Below are 10,483 nucleotides of genomic sequence, written 5' to 3'. Positions count from 1 at the left end.
GAAAGGCAGAGTTGTGTTTGAGGATGCAGTTGTTGACGTGCTTCCAGTACTACGTCTCTGTCCAGGAAGGCGCAACCTGACCTCGTCGTCACTAGCATCTTCCTCCACCTCCTCTGCTGACCTCATCTCTTGGCTGACTGTGGGTTGACAGTAAGTGGGATCTCCAACCTCATCATCATCACCCTGTGCGTTATCACACCCGTCGTCCTCAGAGCCAACCTGTTCCTGCCCTGACAAAAAACTAAAGTTGTCGCTTCAATCAGGTATTTGAGTCTTATCATCGTCTTCCTCATTGTCTCCACCAACAGGAGTTACAGTTTGGGAATGAGGGTCTACATTATGGTCAGAACCTTCTGCATCTGGTCCTGGATCCGACTCATAAAGATTCTGGGCATCAGTGCAGATCATTTCCTCGTCTGGATTCACAGAAGCGCTGGAGTCGACCTCTGATTCCCAGGCTATAGTATGAGTAAACAGCTATGCAGACTCAACCATCTGTTCTACCTCATACTCAGACGGGCAGCTGGAGATTTGGGAGCTGTGAGGAAGCAAGTGCGATTGGGGTGACACCTTTGAGGACTGGAGTATTTGTGATGTTGAAGTTGATGTGGAGGAGAGCCCACTTAAAGGAGCACTTGATATCCGTTGAAGCACCTGCTGTTTTTGTGCCTCATCTGGAATTTGTAGCGATTGGCGTGGCCGTAAGAAAGGGATCTTATCACATTGTCCGCTAAAAGAAGTAGACATTTTAGTTTGGCTAGAAGATGGTCTTTCTTCTGCAGATGTTACTGTTGCTTTAACACCTACCCCACGGACACAACCTTTTTTCCCCTTCCCAACACGCCTATTCCCCTTTCCACCAGCAGCAGGCCTTTTTCCACTCATTTTGGTGGTTAACTAATTAACAACTCTGGAGTTGTTTGCACAAAAAAACAATGGATGGGAACCGAGCAGAGCTGAGTGGCCAAACTGTTGTATTAGGCCAAAACTATTGGCTGGGTTAGATGCAGAAAAAAATTATATTCAATTTGCAACCTGATGGAGGTCTGTATAGATGGACTAATAGAGAAAGTCCCACACACTGCTAGAAGGCCAAATATTTTTTCAGAGCTAGATGCAGATAAAAATTATTTTTAATTTGCAACCTGATGGAGGTCAGTATAGATGGACTAATAGAGAAAGTCCCACACACTACTAGAAGGCCAAATATTTTTTCAGAGCTAGATGCAGATAAAAATTATTTTTAATTTGCAACCTGATGGAGGTCAGTATAGATGGACTAATAGAGAAAGTCCCACACACTGCTAGAAGGCCAAATATTTTTTCAGAGGTAGATGCAGAAAAAAATATATTCAGTTTGCAACCTGAAGGAGGTCTGTATAGATGGATTAATAGAACAAGTCCCACACACAGCTAGAAGCCCAATATTTTTTCAGAGGTAGATGCAGAAAAAAATATATTCAGTTTGCAACCTGATGGAGGTCAGTATAGATGGACTAATACAACAAGTCCCACACACAGCTAGAAGCCCAATATTTTTTCAGAGGTAGATGCAGAAAAAAATATATTCAGTTTGCAACCTGATGGAGGTCTGTATAGATGGATTAATAGAACAAGTCCCACACACAGCTAGAAGCCCAATATTTTTTCAGAGGTAGATGCAGAAAAAAATATATTCAGTTTGCAACCTGATGGAGGTCAGTATAGATGGACTAATACAACAAGTCCCACACACAGCTAGAAGCCCAATATTTTTTCAGAGGTAGATGCAGAAAAAAATATATTCAGTTTGCAACCTGATGGAGGTCTGTATAGATGGATTAATAGAACAAGTCCCACACACAGCTAGAAGCCCAATATTTTTTCAGAGGTAGATGCAGAAAAAAATATATTCAGTTTGCAACCTGATAGAGGTCAGTATAGATGGACTAATACAACAAGTCCCACACACAGCTAGAAGCCCAATATTTTTTCAGAGGTAGATGCAGAAAAAAATATATTCAGTTTGCAACCTGATGGAGGTCTGTATAGATGGATTAATAGAACAAGTCCCACACACAGCAAGAAGCCCAATATTTTTTCAGAGGTAGATGCAGAAAAAAATATATTTAGTTTGCAACCTGATGGAGGTCAGTATAGATGGACTAATACAACAAGTCCCACACACAGCTAGAAGCCCAATATTTTTTCAGAGGTAGATGCAGAAAAAAATATATTCAGTTTGCAACCTGATGGAGGTCTGTATAGATGGACTAATACAACAAGTACCACACACAGCTAGAAGCCCAATATTTTTTCAGAGGTAGATGCAGAAAAAAATATATTCAGTTTGCAACCTGATGGAGGTCTGTATAGATGGATTAATAGAACAAGTCCCACACACAGCTAGAAGCCCAATATTTTTTCAGAGGTAAATGAAGAAAGAAATATATGCAGTTTGCAACCTGATGGAGGTCAGTATAGATGGACTAATACAACAAGTCCCACACACAGCTAGAAGCCCAATATTTTTTCAGAGCTAGATGCAGAAAAAAATTATATTCAATTTGCAACCTGATGGAGGTCAGTATAGATGGACTAATAGAATGATGCTATGCCCAAAAGATTTTACTTCAATAGGTGCAGTAAAAAAAATTTTATTCTATACACAGGTGGTATATCTTGCAACACAGATAGGCTACTCCACTGACTAACACACTCTGCAATAGGCCAAAAAGGATTAGCTTTGCTAGATTCAGCCAAATGCTGTGAAAAAAACTTGCACAGCACTGGCACAGACCTGCCTGGCAAAAACTGATAGGAACTGATGTAACCTAGTCCTGAAAAGGACTCCAATTACAATTAGTCTTTACTCCCACAATCTATCTATTTAAGAGCACAGACCTGCCTGATAAAAGTCGTAGGAAATGCTGTAACCTAGTCCTTAAAAGGACTGCAATCACAACTATTCCCTACTCCCAAGCTATCTGTAGATTTGTGCGAAAATTGGCTTGAAATTAACAAGGTATAGCGCACACAGCAACAGCGGTGCCGTCTAACACGCAGCTGCAGCAGTGAGAAAATGGTGGCGACGGGGAAAATGGCTTGGTCTTATAGGGCAAGGACATGTGACATACACTGCCAATGACACATGCCCTTGCTTGTGTGAAAAAAAGCACTTCGCTCCGTGTGTGCGCTGCTGATAGGCTGACAGATTGCACCTCCCCACTGTAAATGCGGGAAAGAGAAAAAAAAAATGGAGATCTTCATTGTTCCTGCAGAGATCCATCCCCTGCCCCTCCCCCCACCCCGCTGTACACTCAAACTGCGTATTAACATTAATTTTCATCATTACTGAGAAAAAATCCAGTTATGATTTTGGTGCACGAACAGTTATCGAACATAACCTCGAACAGCCGAATTTTTCTCAAATTGTTCGTGTTCGCCGAACGGCTCGAACACCGCCCAAAACAGCTCGAATTTGAGATTGACCAACAGTTCGAGTAGAACAACGCTCATCTCTAGTTCTAAGACGGAGTCTTGATTGCAGAAAGGAAAAAGGTTCTTGACAAATATCAAGGATAATTATCTCTCCCAACTAGTGCAGGAACCAACGAGAGGGAAGGCAGTGTTGGACTTAATATTGACTAATAGGCCTGATAGAATAACTGAGGTACAGATAGGGGGGCACCTAGGTAATAGCGATCATAATATTATCAATTTCAAAATGCCCTTCAGTAGGGTTATCAATAAGGGAACAACTAAAACATTAAACTTTAGGAGGGCGAAGTTTGATCAGCTGAAAGAAAACCTTCAACTTATAGACTGGGACAAAGTTCTTAATCAAGGAAATACGAATAGTAAATGGGAAACCTTCAAAAGAATTCTGAATACTCAGTGCGAGAGGTATATACCGTATGGGAATAAAAGGGCCAGAAATAAGAGGAAACCAATATGGTTGAATAAGAACGTAAAAGGGGCGTTAAATAGCAAAAAAGAGGCATTCAAGAGATTAAAACAGGAAAACAGCAAGGAGGCACTAATGTGTTACAAGGAAAAAACGAGAACCTGCAAAAAACAAATAAAAATAGCAAAGGAGGAAACAGAGAGACGTATTGCTAGGGAAAGTAGATCAAATCCCAAACTGTTCTTTACGTATATAAATAGTAAAAGGATTAAATCGAATAATATTGGACCGATAAAAAGTGATGAAGGCAAAATCATAGAGAAAGATGAGGATAAAGCTAATCTATTAAATAAATTTTTTTCGTCAACTTTCACAAAGGAAAAAGAACTAACAGGCGAAATGAGAAGTGACAAGCTTAATCCTCCACTAAGTATGACAAATCTAACCCAAGCTGGGGTACAGAAACGCCTCAGTAACATTAAAATAAACAAATCACCAGGACCTGATGGCATACACCCACGGGTACTAAGGGAACTAAGTAATGTGATAGACAGACCGTTATATCTTATATTTAAGGACTCTGTTGAGACTGGGTCTGTACCACTTGATTGGCGACAGGCGAATGTAGTGCCAATATTCAAAAAGGGAGCAAAAAGTGACGCCGGAAACTATCGGCCGGTGAGTCTGACGTCCGTTGTGGGCAAAATTTTTGAAGGCTTTATTAATGAGGCAATCATGGAGCATCTTGACGCTAATAATCTATTAACCCCGAACCAACATGGATTCATGAGGAATCGCTCCTGCCAAACAAACCTGATTGACTTCTACGAGGAGGTTAGCTCTCGAGTAGATCAGGGGGAACCAGTGGATGTCGTGTATCTCGACTTCTCAAAAGCGTTCGATAGCGTGCCACATAATAGGTTGGTATACAAAATGAGAATGATGGGGCTGGGGTAAAATGTCTGCAAGTGGGTAGCTAACTGGCTAAAGGATAGAAGGCAGAGGGTGGTTATAAATGGAATATACTCAGATTGGGTAAGCGTCACTAGTGGGGTACCACAGGGGTCTGTACTAGGCCCAATGTTATTTAATATCTTTATTAACGACATAGTCAACGGGATAAATAGTAAAATATCAATATTTGCAGATGACACAAAGTTATGTAAAACAATTAATACAAAAGAGGATAGTGAAGACCTTCAGAGGGATTTGGATAAGCTGGGTAGGTGGAGCATTAAATGGCAAATGAGGTTTAACGAGGAGAAATGTAAGGTCATACATATGGGAAGGAAAAATGGAAGTCACCAGTACTCACTGAATGGGAAATCATTGGGGAATTCAGAGATGGAGAAGGACTTGGGCATCTTGATTGATAGCAAACTAAATTGGAGTGCCCAAAGTCAGGCCGCTGCTGTAAGGGCAAACAGGGTAATGGGATGTATCAGAAGAGGTATAGCTGCAAAGGATGAGAACATTGTTCTTCCACTGTACAAAGCACTGGTCAGACCACACTTGGAATACTGTGCTCAGTTATGGGCCCCAATATATAGAAAGGATATAAATGAGCTTGAAAAGGTACAAAGGAGGGCAACAAAATTAATAAAGGGAATGGAGGGACTGCAATACCCAGAGAGGTTGGCAAAACTAGGACTATTCAGCATGGAAAAGAGAAGGTTGAGGGGGGACATAATAAATGTGTACAAATATGTTAGGGGACAGTATAGAGACCTTGCCCGGGATTTGTTCAAAAGGAGGGATATTACGGTAACAAGAGGGCACTCACTAAGACTGGAAGAGAAAAGGTTTCAGCACCAGCATAGGAAGGGGTTCTTTACGGTAAGAGCAGTGAGAATATGGAATTCACTGAGTGAGGAGACGGTAATGTCGGATTCACTACACCAGTTCAAGCGGGGACTGGATGCTTTTCTAGATACCAGGCAGATTTCTGCATATACTTAAAAATAGAATAAAATAGTAGGTTGATACAGGGATTTATTCTGACTGCTGGTTTCAGAGTCGGGAGGGAATTTTTCCTCAGGTGAAGATTGGCTAAATCATTTGGGGTTTTTGCCCTCCTCTGGATCAACTTTAGCAACTACAGAACTTACAGGTCGAACTTGATGGATGCAAGTCTTTATTCGGCTTTACAAACTATGTATGTATGTACTATGTATGATGTCACGGGTGTGTCAGAGGTGACAGACAGTTGCCTTGCAGTGGGTTGCAGGAGATCTCTACATTTGGCATTGCAGACAGCTCCTTAGATAAGAGGTTGTCTTTAGGACTGAGCAGTTACCTCTATTTTTGCTAATCAGCTCTCTGGCCTGGGTGTATATATACCTGGTGTGTCTGAGAGGGAGTCGCCAGTTATACTCATTTCTACTTGTGAAGCTTAGCAGGAGCAGTACTTCGTACTCTCTAGAGCTTGAGGCCGTGTGCTTATTTGGAGTTCATCTAAAGCTAAGCCATTTTCCCCCTGTTTTGTTTACCCTTGTCTATAGAGTTTAATGGAGGTTGAGCTCATCTCCTCCCATCCCTAGCCATAGCCATATGCCAGGGAGAGTAGGGCGAGGCACGCATGCGGCAATTGCTGAAGAGGCAATATAGGGACGCTAGTTGAGACAGGGTGATGCCAGATCAGACTGGGAGGTCTCCATTTCCCCTTTCCCTAGTGTCTCGGCTCCCTTTCCCTTCTGTGTTGCACTATGTGACATTATAACCGACCAAGCACGTTTTGAAAAGGAGAACAAAAAAAAGGGGGAACTGCCATTTTTTTTTCTTTGTGTGTTTTTGGGCGTGCACTTTTTTTTTCCTTTCTCCCTTGGGTATGGGTTCAGTTGCAGAGCCTGCAGAGCGGCTGCACAGGCTGTCTCTGGAGGTGAATGTGTCTCTACATCATACATCTACCCGGAGATTCGCAAGAAAAAAGGCGTATGTTTTTTTTTGTGGGAAAAAGGGACACTTTGCTGTGACCTGTCCTTCAATTCCTAAACAAAAGGAGACTCTATTAACTCTCGTTAGTCTGGAGTTGGATAAACAAGGGGTGCATTTATGCCAAACTGCAGTTCCTGCTTTGTCCTGACAGCAGAAGGGGTGCTAGAGAGCAAAACTGAAAAAATTTCTGTGCTTGTTGACAGTGGAACCGGAGTCTGCATGGTTGATGCTGAGTTCGTGAAAACTCATTGTCTTGCTTGCTGTGCTTTAGCTGAATCTATTCCCATCTTTGCCATTGACTCAGCGCCACTTGCACAGAAAGCATTTACTCAGATTGTACATAATGTAAAACTCAGGGTGGGGTCAGTTCATTGTGAAATCATCCATTGCTATGTTCTGGACAATTTTCCTTACTATGTTCTGGACAATCTTCCCACTCTGATTGTCTTGGGCATACCTTGGCTTGTTAAACATAATCCGTTGGTGGATTGGCAAACCGGGAAGATTATTGAATGGTAAATTACTGCCATGTGAACTGTCTAGATATTTCCATTGCTACTGTCTCTATGGAAATATTACCTACTTTTGAGGATGTTTTTTCTGAGAAGGGGTGTCAGGATTTGCCTCCTCATCTTGCTTATGGCTGTCCTATTAACTAACCTGACACCCAGAGCTAAACTACCGAAGTCCAGACTGTATAATCTTTCTGGCCCTGAGAAACAAGACCATGAAGGATTTCATTGCGGAAAGTCTGGAGAAGGGACACATCAGACCCGCATCTTCGCCCGTGGCGGCAGGGTTCTTCTTTGTTAAGAAAAAAAATGGCGGTCTACGTCCCTGTTTAGATTTTCGGGAATTAAATCAGATTGCTATCTCTACAACGTTTTCTGGCCTTTACTAATTTTTACTGGAAATTCATCCAAAATTACTCTGTTATTGTGAAACCCCTTACTGACATGACTAAGAAAGGGTCTGATTTTTCCAAATGGTCGGATGCTTCCCTCCAGGCATTTTCTTCCTTAAAGAATGATTTTGCAGCTGCACCTACAGTACAGACCAAAAGTTTGGACACACCTTCTCATTTAAAGATTTTCCTGTATTTTCATGACTTTGAAAATTGTACATTCACACTGAAGGCATCAAAACTATGAATTAACACATGTGGAATTATATACTTAACAAAAAAGTGTGAAACAACTGAAAATATGTCTTTTATTCTGGGTTCTTCAAAGTAGCCACCTTTTGCTTTGATGACTGCTTTGCACACTCTTGGCATTCTCTTGATGAGCTTCAAGAGGTAGTCACCAGAAATGGTTTTCACTTCACAGGTGTGCCCTGTCAGGTTTAGTAAGTGGGATTTCTTGCCTTGTAAATGGGGCTGGGAGTATCAGTTGTGTTGTGCAGAAGTCTGGTCGATACACAGCTGATAGTCCTACTGAATAGACTGTTAGAATTTGTATTATAGCAAGAAAAAAGCAGCTAAGTAAAGAAAAACGAGTGGTCATCATTACTTTAAGAAATGAAGGTCAGTCAGTGCGAAAAATTGGGAAAACTTTGAAAGTATCCCCAAGTGCAGTTGAAAAAACCATCAAGTGCTACAAAGAAACTGCTCACATGAAGACCACCCCAGGAAAGTCAGACCAAGAGTCACCTCTGGTTCTGAGAATAAGTTTATCCGAGTCACCAGCCTCAGAAATCGCAGGTTAACAGCAGCTCAGATTAGAGACCAGGTCAATGCCACTACCTATCCCTAGTAGGCCATGGACACACTTGTCCATGAATTTTATTACTGACCTACTGGTTTCTGCAGGCAAAATGGTGGTTTTGGTCGTAGTAGATAAGGTTCAGTAAAATGGTTTACTTCGTCGCATTACCTGCACTTCCCAATGCCAAGACACTTGCTCAGGTGTTCATAAATGAGATTGTGAAGCTTCACGGGGTTCCCTCCGATGTGGTGTCTGATCGGGTGACCCAGTTTGTTTCCAAGTTCTGGAAGGCATTCTGTTCTCGACTTTGGGTGCAACTGTCCTTTTCCTCTGCCTTCCACCCTCAGTCGAATAGTCAGTACTTGGAGACATACCTCAGGTGTAGTGTTGAGCGATACCTTCCGATATCAGGAAATATCGTATCGGATTGGATCGGACCGATACCCAAAAAGTATCGGATATCGCCGATTCCGATACCGGAAACCAATGCAAGTCAATGGGACACAAATATCGGAATGAAAATAAACCCTTTCTTTCCTTGTAGGTTAATTCTACATGAAGTAAAACAACTAAGAATAATGTAGAATGTATTACGCGAAAAGCCGGCAATTCATCAGTGGCATACACCGGTACCCGACAATTTACAACAGAAAGAATAGAGCTTCACACATAGATTAGATAGATAGAAACATGTCAGTCACATATATATGAAGTACAGTGACAGTGTTGCTTACTGTACTTGTCATTTAGTGTAAAGGATTTATTTAAAAAAATAATTGAGTTTTCATGCACCGTCTCTTTAAAAAAGCCGGCTGGCAATTCAGCAGCGGTACCCGACAATTTATAACAGACAGAATAGAGCATCACACATAGATTAGATAGATAGAAACATGTCAGTCACATATATATGAAGTACAGTGACAGTGTTGCTTACTGTACTTGTCATTTAGTGTAAAGGATTTATTTAAAAATATAATAGTGTTTTCATGCACCGTCTCTTTAACCCCTTAACAACATCTGACGTACTAATACGCGTCTGTGCCCTGGGACTTAAGAGCCAGACCCGTATTAGTACGTCATCGCGATCGCGCGCGCACACAGGCTGTGCGGGCGCGATCGCCGCCGGGTGTCAGCTGATTGTCACAGCTGACACCCGGTACTATGTGCAGGGAGCGGTCCTGCACCGCTCCCAGCACATTAACCCCTGCGATGCTGCGATCGAAGTCAATCGAAGTCGATCGCGGCATTGCGGGGGCAAGGGGAGGTGATCGTCGATACTCACCTCCTCTTCCGGCTTCCAGCGCAGTCTGCAAAGGCTTCCCGGGTGTTGCCATGACGACCCGATGTCGTCATGACAACATCCGGGTCACCAGACAGCAGGAAGATTGTTTGGACATGCGCAGTGCATCTCCAAACAATCTTCACACTGTGCACCGCTGACGGCCTGCATGGCATAGGGATGGTGCTGCATTCCTATGCCATGCAGGCGATCAGAGAAAAAAAAGTGAAAGTCCCAGAGTGGGACAAAGTAATAAAGTGTATAAACTGTCTGAAAGTGGAAAAAAAATAAAATAAAAAATATAAAAAAAAAAAAAATAATCCACCAAAAATAAAAATATAATGTACCCATCAATAAATATTATTATAAAAAAAACAAAAAAACAATAAAAGTACACATATTTGGTATCGCCGCGTCCGGAACAACCTGACCTATAAAACTGTCCCACTAGTTAACCCCTTCAGTGAACACGGTAAAAAAAAAAAAAAAAAACGAAGCAAAAAACAATGCTTTATCACCATACCGCCAAACAAAAAGTGGAATAACACGCGATCAAAATGACGTATATAAATAAAAATGGTACCGCTGAAAACATCATCTCGTCCCGCAAAAAACAAGCTGCCATACCGCTCCATCAGCTGAAAAATAAAAAAGTTATAGCTCTCAGAATAAAGCGAT

This window comes from Phyllobates terribilis, unplaced genomic scaffold, assembly GCF_046119375.1.
Source record: "Phyllobates terribilis strain yellow unplaced genomic scaffold, ASM4611937v1 Scaffold_13__5_contigs__length_258822181, whole genome shotgun sequence".
Classification (NCBI taxonomy): domain Eukaryota; kingdom Metazoa; phylum Chordata; class Amphibia; order Anura; family Dendrobatidae; genus Phyllobates; species Phyllobates terribilis.
The sequence above is the reverse complement of the archived record's forward strand: the minus strand, read 5'-3'. Positions refer to the sequence as shown.